General features: G+C 24.5%; 1 protein-coding gene across 1 annotated transcript in view; it reads left to right on the forward strand.

The window, feature by feature from the left end:
* The first annotated feature begins 2956 nt into the window (after nucleotides 1–2956).
* Nucleotides 2957–12351, forward strand: part of LOC148234827 (uncharacterized) — a 108597-nt gene continuing 99202 nt past the window's right edge. Inside the window, exon 1 of the mRNA XM_088186222.1 lies at nucleotides 2957–3239. The gene's annotated coding sequence lies outside the window, so the exon portion shown is untranslated. The remainder of the gene's footprint in view (nucleotides 3240–12351) is intronic.

Consider the following 12351-nt stretch of genomic DNA (forward strand, 5'->3'; position numbering starts at 1 on the left):
GGGCCGTATTATCTTTCATATATTTATACTTATGTGTATTCACAAGCGAACGAATGGGAATGCGCAGGTTTGCTCGTAAAAAAGTGAATTTATTATAACAGCTTTCCCTCATACCATCAACTTCCTGGATGCTGCGAACCAACAAATCAATACGAGTTCTGAGATGAGAGGCGTGCCTCTTTCTCGTCCGATTCTGCGCATTAGAATCCCCTGTGCCTCCCCAGATTTTGCGAAATGTATGTGTGTGTAAATAATCATAATCTATTCCTTGGTACATATATGTTGTTTCATACTATAGTTTGTCAAAATATATCTGAATTTACATATAATAAAAATCTTCTGCAGTAGAACAATTAAAAAAACAGAAGTTAAAATTATATTGCAGAATAAATAATTTTTAGGGCATAATATTTAAATTTTCCTTGACTACAAAAAAAATCTGGACATAAATATATTTTTTTTATTGTTAAAATATGTTATTTATCATTTTTTCCGAATTTTTGGGTTATTATTTTATTATTATTTATGATTATTACTATCTGTTTGACTTAAAGTTGCTTCAGAAACAGACTTACCTTTATAATTTAAATTCTTAAACTCAACATTATTTGTGTTAGGTTATTTCAAACACTAAAAAAATTATTGTATTGAAACAGATTTAAAATAAATAAATAAAACAGATTATATATAAATAAATTATTGTATTAAAACATATTTTGATGATAAATATATCAGAGAAACTATAAGTGTAATAAAACAATTAATTAATGTTTATTAAAGAACTTGAAAATATATATCAAATCCGAAGAGCTTTCAATATTTAAGTCAACCATTCAAATAAAAAACAGTTTTCCTTACGATTGATCCAATGGAAACAACAAAAATTTAGTTGATAGTGAGTTTTTTCAATGTTTGATAATTTTTTTATCTAGAATAAGAGCAAGATTAAGTAACCGTTAATTGTTACACGTTTTTAATGGCTCAGTTTATTTAATATACATTTTAATTTTAGTTACAATAATATTGAATAGCCTTGAAAAAATTAAAATAATAATTAATATATTTTATTATAAAAAAAAAGATTTATAATACTAGAATTTAAAAAATCTTTGTTAAAATTAAAATCTAGATTCCACAATTTATTTCATAAGTTTTTTATTAGGTTAAATTTATTTTGTATTATAGTTGTAGTTAAAATAATAATAAATAGCCCAAAAGCAATAAAATAATTTTTTTTTTTGGCAAAAGTCCGGAAAAAAGCATTGTTCTTGTCGTTACTAAAATGTAAATATATTACTCTAATCCATGCCGAATTTATTAAATGGTTAGTAGTTTTTTCTAAAGCTCAATCTGTACTACCTATTATAAAAATGTTCTCTTTTTGTTCTTAAATTTTGAATGTCTTATACAAAAATATGAACGCAATGTTATTGTCATTTATTAAAAGCCTCTATTTATGGGGTTAAACATTTTGTGTTTAAATAACTGTAGTTTTAATAAATTATCAGTTGCTAAATAACCTATATTACAAATTTTGCCAATACATTTTATATATAAAAATAGCAAAAATATATATTATTATAATTAAGGTGCAATGAATAAGAGTATTTCTTCATTTAATTACAAAAATTTACTCAATTTTTATTTCTGTGGATTATTCTAGGAATATTCTACAAATTAACACTTCTGTACAACATAATTTTCTTATATCTATCTATGTACATTTTAACTTATTAAATAAGTAATAAAATACTTATATAAAGATATAAAAACATTTATTTTTAATTTTTCTTAAACATCCAACAATTCTAATTTCTTAATCATAGACAATATTATTACACAATAATTAAGACTAGGCAAATAATATTATTTTAAATTGTTTTTTCTCCTCCCAGATAATTCACCTTTAAATACCATGTTTTTAATTATATAATTACAGTACAAAATTTTTGATTTAGAATTACTTCTAAATATTTTATATTATTGACTATGTACATATATAATATAAACATCTACAAATATGTTTAAATTGAAGAAATTTGAAGAAATTAAATTGAAGTGAAGGCAAAAATTCACGCCAAAAGCAATAAAATCGTGCCGTCGCCGTCGCAGTATGAATGTTTATTGTTTAAGTATCTAGAAAGTGGGTGCTTTTAAAAGCAATGTTTCACTCCTTTTATTTCTTGTATGTATAAAAAGAGCAGAGGGAACTTATACCTAAAATAGACAGTACATACATCTCAAACAACTGTAGTTTAGTTCAGATTCATTATTTAAGGTTGGCTTTTATTTTTTTTATAAATATATTTTTGCTATGCTCAAGAGAAACGGGCCTTGAGAATTCGTAACCTTCCCTCCCATATTAGAAGGTCTGGATATTACTCTCTCTTTTAAATAAATAAAATATTTATTGCCCCTGAATTTAAATTGATTATGAAGCTATCTTAAATCTATTTAACTTATAATCTCGAATTTTCTTTGTAGTACCTATATATCTGTATACTGCTCTAATGGTCTTTAATTAGTAATATGCTGATTGCTTCTTTCATTACCTTTTCCTTGCAGTACATTAATATCAATACAAAGCAGTGAGACTTAAATATTCATATCCCAGCACATTTGTGAAAATTGATATTTTAATTTATGTTAATAATACAGGATATATTGTTACATATATATTTGTACATATAAAACCTTGCTTCCTTTCAAAGTCACCCGCCAAAGCGCGCCGATGGATGGCGACGTCTGCAAAAATTTTCAATACCTCTAGAAGCCGAACGTAGTTTCGGAGCTTCCCACTGCTTTTACCCGTCATTTACGCGATTTCATAGAGCGAGACAAAAAGCACACGCCTCGCTCTGTCTCGGTTTCCTCGCGATGCCAGTTGTGATTGCTCATAGCCATTGCGCAAGGAAAGGAGTCGAGGGAACCGACTCAACGACGGTGCACTTCTCTTTGAGACTGCTCGCATGACACTCGTGACGACCCCTGTCTAAAAGAAAACTCTCAATCTGATTGGAGTTTTTCTCTAACATCTCCTAAAAAACGGTCGAATCGTACGCGAGCGGCAGTGACATTTGCGAACATGACGAGTGCTTTTTGAAAACGTCAACTACATGTATGCATTGACATGTTTGAACAGTTCGCGTGTGTTATGAACGACGATGATCACTTGAAGACGAAGGTCTTCGAAGGCGAAGGTGTCTTCAAAGAGGGCCGCTCGAGTTAAACACTTGCAGGTTAGTGACAATTGAATGTGTCAATATGTAAATATTATCTATGGTTAAACAACTAGAATATTAGTTTTAAACACCCTTTATTTAGACACACATCTAAGATTTTTTTCTTGGAACATCATTAATTAATTTAAAAATGGAATATTGAACAAACATGTAATTTATTTTTATTACGGAAGTAAAAATAATCAATTACTATAATGCCTTATATGTAAAAAATTTTTTATGGTAAATTAAGAGAAATTTAATAATTTATACTTGCTTCTACATATATGTAATACATATGTATATCAAAAGCTTTTATTTATAAAAACATTTATCCATATTATAACGCATAACTAATACCCAAATGATTTTTAAATACATAATAATATTTGTAGTCAAATATATATATGTTTATATATATATATAGATTTGATACTGCAGATAATAATAGCATTGATGAGAGGAATATAATTAAATGCAATAAAATTTATGCTTAATAATTTTATTATAATTTATATTCTATTTCCATTTAATTATTTCACCGTCTCTGATTTGCACTGTCATAATTAATATTAACAGTATAATTTAATTGCGTCTCACGCTCTGTGATTTGCAATTTTTATTAGACCAGTGAGAAAATTAAGCAAAATTTATAAAATCGGAGCTTCACTCGGAATACATCTATTTATTTAACCGAGTAACCATACAAAGATTTACAGCGTATATCGTAAATATTGACAGTCTCCTTTTGTGTAACTAAAATTCTACAAGTGTGTTAATGAATCGGTTAGCGATGTCGTTATTTTTAATTGCGATCATAAAATATTTTATTGGTATTCAGGCAAACGACGGATGCGTTTTTTTCTTCGCGTTTGCATGCGAGTGCACCTTGCGGACTATTGTGCACAGTTTGCAAAAGTTCAAGACTTCATAAAGTCACTAATTAGTTTTACGAGTCGCGAAATTTATTAATAGGACTCACATCTGAACATTCGATCGCGAAAAACCACCCGCTTCCAGACGGGTTGTTTTACATTTTACGACTGTCGGTTGTAAATTTAACAACTGGTAGTCACGTAATAATCGTACGAGTCGTCCAACGTGTAAAACGATGGAATTCCGTTCGAATTTTGTTCTAATATGCTCGATAGATTCACTACCGTCTGTCTAGCTTTCAATCTAACACCTAAAATTTCTTTGTTGTGTGAAAATTAGCGTATGGCAGTGAAAATTTCACTTAATTGATCATTTCATCCCACGTAATGTTACTTATGATAAATGTGCTTTAATTATACGATTCTCGCTATTAGACTATTTTTCATATGGGAGTAGCTCAATATATTAACTAAACTGTTATGGTATGGTAAAAATAATTATAGTTTTGATTTAAAATTTAAGCATTTAAACCCTCAATAATGTCACTAATTACATAATTTTGAACTGCTAGTGTTACTAAAAGCAGAACTACAAAATGTATAAAAATATATCTCCTAACTAACAATTTTGGATACGAATCGTTTTTTATTTTTTTCTTTGAGAAAAACGTGAGAAAATAAACTAAAAAAAATTATAATATATCTTTGTAATAAATTGAAATTAAGCACTTCTTGAAAAATGAACAATAGTGATTATAATTTCTCTACACTATTTTGCGAATTTATTATATATTTTATTAGCCTTAAAAGCTTGCTAGTATTAAACTTATTCACTAAGTTATTTATGTATTTACTTTATTGTAACATTTTATAAAACAAAACGGCATGTTGAATTTTAAAATTATTATTAAACGGTTAATTGAAAAATTTTGCATATTTTAAGTAAACGTAAGTTTAATCGTTGCTGTAAATGTAATTTAATTTTACTAATCGTTTTAAATACATCAAACTTGTTTAAGTTATGCTTATTTAAGCTAGAGAAATATATTATACAATATATGTAATTTGTTCCATACAATATTAGTCTGACACAATTAGAATTATTTTGGCTGCTTTTAAAACGTCCGCTAAACATTAATTTTACTATATATTTTAAGAAATTTCTTTCTTGACAAAAACTGCACCAAGATTTTAAAGGGATAAATAAATTGATATAATGTTTCTTAATTAATTAATATAATATAATTTTACTTCTAAGAAGAAGCTGGGTACTTATTTTAAATACAATATTTTCTAATTTTTTAAAGAATACTATCATACAATTTTCGTCTTTTTTAGAATCAGTATTATTTTAACTGCTAATGAAGAGCCTGTTTAATATTTATTTTGCTACGTTATAATTATTTTTTTACCAAGATTTTGAAGGAATAAATAAATTGAAATGGTGTTTCTTAATTTATTTTTTCCATTTTATTTTCAATAATACTAATTTTTAAAGAATACTTTCATACAATTTTCGTCTTTTTTAGAATCAGAATTATTTTAACAATTAATGTTGTATTTATTTTTTTACCAGGATTTTGAAGGAATAAATAAAGTGATACGGTGTTGCTTAATTTATTTATTAAAATTTATTTTAAATATAAACTCAGAAATTATTTCGATAATATGATTTTCTATTTTACCAATAATTTCATACAATTATTGCTGTATTTAATATTAATCGTTTTTAACACATTAAACTCTTTAATTAGAGATCGATATTTATCATCAACATTATTTTCGGATTTTACATTTTTTTATGCTAAAAAAATGTAAAATCCGAGATGAAATTTGTTTTATACAATATTCGGTTTCAACACAATCAGATTTTTTTCTGATTTTAGACCTTTTAACATAAATTTTGCTACTTAGTATTTAATTTTAAAAATCAGCTTAAAAATCCACCTTTTTCTTGACGAAAAGTGCATTAGAATTTTAAAGGAGTAAATCAATTTTATTTAGTTGTTTTAATTTTACTTTCAATAAGAAGCTCATAATTTATTTCAGTAAAAATAATAATTTTTATAAATTTATATAACAATAGTACCATACAATTTTTGCCTCTGTTAGAATCATATTTTTTTGCAGTGCTTCCAAATAATTTATTATTTATTTTATTATGTTGTATATATTTTTACATTTTTATTAAATTAGCAATAGTGTTTTATATTTTTTTATATCTTTGATTTCTGAAGAAAATGAATTTAAACTATATTCCTCGAATTTATAGAAAAATCATGGCTGTACCTAAAAAAATATACAGATATACTAACATACATATATTTTATTTGTCTATCTTAAGTATTATTACAAAACAGTAGGATAAATACATTACATTAAAATAAAACATATTTACGTATAAAATTTATTAATAGTTTCAAATACATCAAACTCTTTAATTAAAGCTTGACTTAAATCATCATTATCGTGAGATGATAATATTTTTAAGCTTTTAAAAGCAATAGAAATATATTTTATTAATATACATGAAATTTATTTATTTTGCTTTTTTAACGTTTATTTTGCTTTTTTGTATAAGCTTAAGTTAATAACCAAATATATAAAATCAATATTAAAAATAATTCTTTATAAATTATATATAAAAAAACATGCGTCTTCTCAAAAAATAGTTTTGTAAAGAAACACTAGTTTTGTATCATAAAATAATTTAATTGAAATATGAACTGTTTATTAATTACTGTAGAAAAAAATATTGTAAATATTTATTGACCTTTTAGTGTAAATTAAAAATTACCGCAACCTATTAACTTATTAGCGGAGTCGTAATTAATTTAACATGATATATTATATATCATAACAATTCGTTAAGTACGATAATTAATTACATAATTATCGTCTGCGGGTTAAAGTTGAAGCTTAATGGCATAAAAAAATCCGAATAACAACGGTGAAATTTTACACCGCCAATAAATATTATATAGTTGTTCTGCAATAAAGTGTAACTTATCGAAACGCTTAAAATTATTAATAGGATAAATATTTACACTATTCGGTAGCACAGTAGTACGTAGTATTTTTATTCGGCGTTCAAAGGCCATGACCATTTTTTATTTTATTTTACCTCGCTGTTTACGCTCGGTCAATAAAAGATAAGTTAATTGGACTGTTATGTCGTATAACTGTTAGGCACACACCTGTATTTATTTATTCAGATTATATATAGTGGTGGCTGCAAAACGCCTATTCATTCATAAACGAATTATTACCACCATTACGGCTCCCGACCTGACCCAACAGCCACGAAAGTTTTAAAGGCATAATTAGAGTCTAGCCGTAAATGTATTGAGCAAGTATGCTCGTCTGGTTCTTGGTAGTTTTTTTATTATTTACATCGGTCGTTTATGACGGTTCATCACTTTTGATTTCGTTCAATGACACTGAAATTTTGAGGGTCAACAAACGGTATACAAATATTTTTATTACTATTATAGCACATGTGGCAATATATTATTTAAGTACATCATAAAGAAATATATTATCAAACCATATTATACTACTACATATAATTTACAAAAAAGATGCTTTATTATATTTAATTTCTGTGATAATAAACGCAATAAAAAAACATATTTAACTGATAACTTTTAAAAATACCATATGTAAATATTCATATTCTTAGTTAAACTGCAATAATAAATTATATTTGTATACAAGATTTTCTGCTAAGCGTTATCTTACTAGAATGAAAATTTATTTGAGCGAGTGTGTGATATAATCCAACATATCTTTAAATTCTATTATATCTTTAAATAGTATGATTTAAATCATAATAATAACATTTTGAGATATCATAGATTTAAATAATAATAATAATAAATATTATATCGTAGTATGCGCCATGCTGTCAATAATTCACGTTTAAATATTTGAGCGAGTTGAATTTCACCCCTACTGAATATATTACATGGGGTGAATTTTCCGTAAGGTCGAACAAGATGGCCGACTGGAGGCGGGGCATGCAAATGTTTGGTTGACGCTGATTGGTGAAGAGAGTTTTACAAATGGCGCCAGAGAGGAAAAAATCCAGTCAGAATCCAATAGGGACGGTTCATTCATAATTGGTTTCCAGCACGTTTATACATAATTCATATACCGTGTGGTTATGCTATTAAGTTTTTTTTATATAAAAGCTAAAATATAAGCAATCATATTTTTTTAAATACCATTATAATTTAAAAAGGCTCATGTTATTATAATTACTGATCATTTATTATTGAGAAAAATAATCATAGTCTTATCTCAATCTAAATGACATACTAATTCTTTATCATTTACTTAATTATTTATTAAATTTGATTTTTTACTTCCATATTAATTAATTTAAAAAATAGAGAGAGAAAATACTTAAAAGGAATTTATTAGATAATTTATCTGCGTCTATTTCTGAGTCCTGGTGTATAAATGAGTTGCGGACAAACCAATAAATATTTGTTGCAAATAGGACCGTTCATTAAGAAATTATAAATGCACTATTTATATATTTTATATATTAAATTAGGTAATTGCTATCAAGAAAAGTATATAATACGTAATAATGAATAATAATAATTAGAATTAAATCATTTTTAAACATCCTGTAAGGATATAGTAGACGACTACTTTCAATCAGGATACTCAGTTTTAGCTTTGCTTTCGCTAAATTCATATTAATATTAGCTGCAACACATAGATGTCACTAGCAATATCTCAATGTCCTGCAGGATATTATTATCCTAGTATTGGCGAGAAACTGTAGATGGAACAATTATTATTTAAATGTATATATAATATTTATTAAAAATCTTGTTTTGAAAAATATTAAACTACTTCAAAAGGATATTTTATAAATATTTTCATAGCATAGCAAAAAATAATACATATGTACTTAAAAATATATAGAAAAATACTATTGTTTTAAATAATATGTTGTTGTTTAGTATTTTTTTAAATAAAAAAATATAAAAATATTAATATATACTATTTCAAAATAACATTCTCTTAAGAAAATAGATTTTTTCTAAATATTTTTACAGCTTATCAGAGAAAAAAAAACAGTTATACATACAAATTGATAAAAATATATAAGAAAATAACTGTTGGTATATTACAATTCGTTTATTAAAATACATGAAATTAATTTACATAAATAGTTATTATTCTATAAATATTATCTAAATGATATTAAATAAATTATTAAAAAAATCAGTAATACATACATTTCAATAAAAATATGAAAAATAGCTATTGTATTATTATATTATAATTTGCTTTCTAAAATAATTGTAAATATACATATATATATATTATTTTATTAAATATTAGCAAAAAAATTTTAAATTAGCAAAAAATAACAGAATTACATACATATTAGTCATTAAACTATAAAATAAAATAACATTTCTTTTATAATAATTTGTTTGAATGATAAATAAGAATTACTTATTACTTGTTGTAAAAATAGCATATATTATAAATATCTTTACAGCCTAATAAAAAATATATAAAAAATAATGTTATTAAAAAAAAGAATAAATGATATTTTAAAAATATTAAATAAAAATTTATATAAAAAAAATTGTATTTTAATATTTTAATATATTACAATTACATATTCTACAATTATTCCGGAATTCTTGAAAAAAGTGTCACTAACTCTTAAGAGATGCCACTTTTAAATATATTTATTTTCTAATCCTTGGAAGGAAAATAGGAGTAAATAAATTATTGATTATTAATTGCGCTAAAATAATTTGTTTTTATATAGAGCCTATTATTTTTTCTATTTTAAAAATTATATTTTATAACCCATACTTTTCACTATATTAAAATTTAGTTAAATTATATTACTTAAAGTAAACCTAATATACAAATTATATAATTTTAATAATGAAAATATGTACCAAACTCAGCTTATATTCGCATCTTAATTTATTTCTTAGTTAGATTCTTAAAATAACATCTCCCCCTCTTTGCATAATATTTCTTGGAAAATGCTGTGTTTGGTCTCCCCTCCGCGAATATATTTCATTCGGGATTATGCAGAGGAACACTGTGTGTGTATTATATAAACCTTTATATATAAATATATCTATGATGTGGAGTGAAGGCTCGTGATGTTGCCAAAATATATTTTAAGAAAAATATATATATTCTACCGATTTTATTAAATAGTTTTTTATAAGCTTGAATATAATAAAAAATATAAAAAGGGTATAGGGTACATTTTAAAATAATAAATAAAGAAATGCATATAATCATTTATTAAAATTTATTACCTATATAAAAAAAGCTTATTGTATATTATAATAAACAGAAAATAAAAAATGTATAAAATATTATAATTTAGGTCTTTATCGACTATATTTTTATTTTTACTGATTATCCTAAGAACAATATTATATAAATTCACATCTCAGTACAATATTTTTTAAGTCGTTCTTATCCCTTAAATTATTTCTATTTAAAATATTTTATTGTTTAAAATACTATGCTTATATAAATAATTTTCTAACACTCATCTACCGTAAATGATCATGATTTTAAGTATTAAATCTATACATCTTCATTTATTATTAAATACATATTAAAATACAATGATATTAATTTACAATATTTCTCAAACATCCAATACTTCAACAATGATTAAACATATTTTTATTTAAAACTTCTCTTATCGCCCTATTTTGTAATTTTTACAACATAATATTACATGTTTTTTTAAGCATATACAATATATATTAATATAATTACAAGATCTCTTATTTTTATATAATAGCTAAATATTGTATTATTAAACATATACACTACTATTCACTCCATGCCACTGTTACAAACCTACATACATATGTATATAAATGTGCTTTGGAGGGGTGGTCCTTCGCTATATTCAAGTATTGATCGGCGGCCATCTTGGTTCAAGCGGCTGCGGAGGCTGCGCATCAGCTCCCATGTCCCGGGAATTTATCATCACTACTTTATTCCACAAATATTTATAAAATAATATTTATTATGAAACGAAAAACTGAATCATTATTTATACTTACCAAAAATACACATAATTAATAATTCAACCAAGTTTATAAAATAAATATATCAATAAAATCTTAAAATTCGTATTGCATATTATTTTTGTGCTCATGATACATTGATCTATATATTTCACTTTTAGAATCAATTATTTTTGCTATACCCAAAATGTCAGATTTATCGAGTCTTTGCGATAAATTACTTATTAATAAAAATATAAGAAAGATCTTTATAGGTCGATTTTGATATTTATTTTGGCAAAGTTTAATGAATAAGATTTTTTTAATTTTGATGATTAAAATATTCTATATCAAGCTTTCTTGCGTTGATCAGGTCGATTTTAATAAAAAATATTAGAATAATTTAATTAAAAATACTATATATTAGAAGGTATTGTTTTAAAATTTTCCAATGCAATTTTTTAGGCTATTATTTGCCACAAAACAGTCAATTTATTGATATTGTATATATATATAAGAGATAACAATTTTTAAGATCACAACATCCACCATAATTTTTCCGCAAAACTTTACTAAAAATCTGTACTTTATATATTGGCAAAGATTTTTTTATAAATTTATAGAAAAAATAGTTTTGCTATACAACATGTTCTATAACAAGTTTCCGTGTGTTTTTAATATTGATTTTTTTTATAAATCCATAGAAAAAATAGTTTTGGTAAATAACATGTTCTATAACAAGTTTCCGTGTGTTCTTAATGAATTCAGTAATTGTGTTCATTTGCTGAATTCCAGTAAATGGACACAATTAACCTTTGCACCAATAATTTTAAATGTTTCCATTAATATTTTTCAATAAGGTTTTTGATTATCTTTCTTTATATTTTCAAGAAAATTCTTATTTCTAAATGTCTTCCTAATTCCATAGATTTTTAGAATTGAATCTTTCACTTAGATATTTAAATAAAGAAGCAACGACTGTTGGATCATATTCTATGAATTGATTTTCTAAATAAATTTCAGAGACGACTGTAATAGCAATATAATAATTTATAACTGCATTATAAATTACGATACGTTTCCACTAGACTGCCTTTAAAAATACATTAATATTATTTAAGATTTTTTCAAATTATATTTATTGATCAAATCGATGGTTTTTTCTCAAACTTTTGATAGTAAAAGTGTTAGAAACATAATTGTTAAAAAACTTGAAAAAATGTTTGT

This window comes from Plectrocnemia conspersa, unplaced genomic scaffold, assembly GCF_051122295.1.
Source record: "Plectrocnemia conspersa isolate PC_06_02 unplaced genomic scaffold, ASM5112229v1 ptg000005l, whole genome shotgun sequence".
Taxonomy (NCBI): Eukaryota; Metazoa; Arthropoda; class Insecta; order Trichoptera; family Polycentropodidae; genus Plectrocnemia; species Plectrocnemia conspersa.